Source organism: Crinia signifera, chromosome 1 (assembly GCF_055691185.1).
Source record: "Crinia signifera chromosome 1, ASM5569118v1, whole genome shotgun sequence".
Taxonomy (NCBI): Eukaryota; Metazoa; Chordata; class Amphibia; order Anura; family Myobatrachidae; genus Crinia; species Crinia signifera.
In genome coordinates this window covers 84675781-84678128 of record NC_139217.1, presented here as the reverse complement: position 1 = coordinate 84678128, position 2348 = coordinate 84675781, and the positions used below count along the sequence as shown (strand labels likewise).

General features: G+C 47.0%; 1 long non-coding RNA gene across 1 annotated transcript; it reads left to right on the top strand.

Annotated features, from left to right (window-relative positions):
• The first annotated feature begins 1540 nt into the window (after positions 1 to 1540).
• Positions 1541 to 1931, top strand: LOC146026150 (uncharacterized). The gene is made up of 3 exons (XR_014454371.1): positions 1541 to 1569; positions 1651 to 1768; positions 1856 to 1931. It is a non-coding gene; the product is annotated as an uncharacterized LOC146026150 (long non-coding RNA).
• Positions 1932 to 2348: the final 417 nt, after the last annotated feature.

The following is a 2348-nucleotide window of genomic DNA, read 5'->3' as shown; positions in this document are numbered from 1 at the left end:
AGGCATCAGCCACCACACTGCAAGGTAGCATGGAAATAGCATGTACAGATGGAACCACGCTCATCCATTGCACCAGCACGCCTAGACAAGGGTTTTGAGCACCACTTCTGTAGTGTGCTGACGCACTGTGGTGCGTTGAGGTGCACCATGCAATATGCATGCAATACCTCGCCAGCGCTGGGTGGATAATGCTCCACTATTCCAGCGGCGGATTGATATACAGTACAGTACAGATAGAGCCACGCCATCCACCAAGAATGGGACACGCTTGTGTTTGAGAGGCTTGTGCATCGGGCAAATGTGTAATGTACAGTGGTAAGGTGGAGCATCTAGGTCCCCTAGGCAAATTATTTCATAAACATACAGCCCAACAGTTTTCATAGCTGATGCAGTATTCAGTAAGCACTGATGACATGAGATCACTCTTTACATAGACTCATGAGCACAGCTCGCTATCACCAGGTATCGTAGGCTAGTGGATAAGTGTGCCGCTCTCCATGCTCGGAGACCTGGGTTTGATTCTCTAATACCCCTTTTCCATCTGAAACCCGTGTTAAACACGGGTTTTTGAACACGGATCATACCCGTGTAAGACACGGGTAAAAACAATGTTCACACTGCGCACAGACCCGTGTTATACCCGTGTCGGAGCCTTTTACACTAAACCCGGGTAAACTTTGAAAAATCCCAAGAATGCCCACAAGACATAGCTTTTTTCCAGTCCAAACCAGTTTGAAGTCACAAAGGGGACAAAGGGGAGGGGTGGTGGGTGTGGATTTCTTACAGCATTGCAGCAATGGAGTCTGAGAGAGTAGCTGTGTCTATGCTGGGCTTGCAGACATTTTGCAGTATTTTGCTGTACTATTCTGCCATGGACAGCTTGATGCAGCTTATAACACTCTGCTACCTACTGCTGCGCTGGAGGAGGAGGACCCAATTCTTTGCGGAGAGGGAGAGTGCTCGTCGCCATTATTTGAGGAGGAGGAGAGTGCTGTTATCAGCGAGTGTTTCCACCATCCTGCAAATGAGCACTGCACCAACCAGAAGAATGTGGATGAGAGATCGCAGACATGGGGAGGCTTTCATGCAGACAGTTCTAAGTTTCCAGGATGAGCAGTGGATGGCACATTTCAGAATGTCCCGTGCTACATTTTTCTATATTTTGGAACTACTGTCCCCTGCCATCACGAAGCAGACCACCAAGTTCAGGAAGCCTATTGAGCCCAGCAGGAGGTTAGCAATTGCTATTTAGTGGTACGCTACCCCTGGAGAGTATAGAACACTCTCTTGTCTATTTGGTGTAGGAATTGGCACAGTGTGCAAGATTGTATACCAAGTCACACGGGCATTGCTGAAAACCCTATACCAGCGCTTTATATCCTTGCCACAAGGACAGCGGCTAGAGGACACTGTCAAGGGATTCAAGAGGCGTGGATATCCTCAGTGTGGTGGAGCAATCGATGGTACCCACATTCCCATCATTGCCCCCCGTGATAACCCCGCAGACTACTATAACCGCAAGGGGTGGCATTCTATTGCCCTGCAAGCTGTAGTGGACCATAAATACTGGTAAGCAATAGTTTACTATTTTTTTTGTAAGGGTGGGCATTTTCTTTGGAGGAACAATATGTAATATACCATTCTTTTTAGTTTCACAGATGTGTTCATAGGTTGGCCCGGTAGGTCACATGATGCGAGGGTGCTAGCCAATTCAGATCTGTACAGTATTGCGGAGGACCAGCTAGGTGGATGTCTGTTCCCTAGAGAGGTAAGAAATTTGTACCCTACACTTTATGTTCACCCATAAACCAATATTTATGTTTTGAACCAGGAATAAATATAATTCTTTTTACAGAAATCGGTGACTGTTGATGGTGTGGAAATTCCGGTCCACCTCATTGGTGATGCAGCCTACCCCTTGCAGCACTGGCTGATGGAAGGGCTACACCCAGCATGTTCAACTGTCGCCACAACAGATTGCATATACCCATGCCCTCAGTTCTGCCCGTATGGCAGTTGAAAATGCTTTTGGCCGATTAAAAGGACGCTGGCGTTGCCTCATGAAGAGGAATGATGTGGACTTAAAAATCATGCCAGATATTGTCGCAGCTTGCTGCATTCTGCACAATATATGTGAGCTGCAAAAGGAAAACTTTCTTCCTGAGTGGAATGTGCTGGACCAGGAGTTGTTGGGAAACGTACATGATGCAGCAGGCTATGAGGGGGTGCATAGCGTTGCCGCAGAGCGGATAAGAGCCACAATAACTCAAAACCTTACATCAATGTTGCAGTAGGGGACACAGAGAAATATTGCTGGTTGAACAGTTTGTGTTTATTCATTTTTTGTA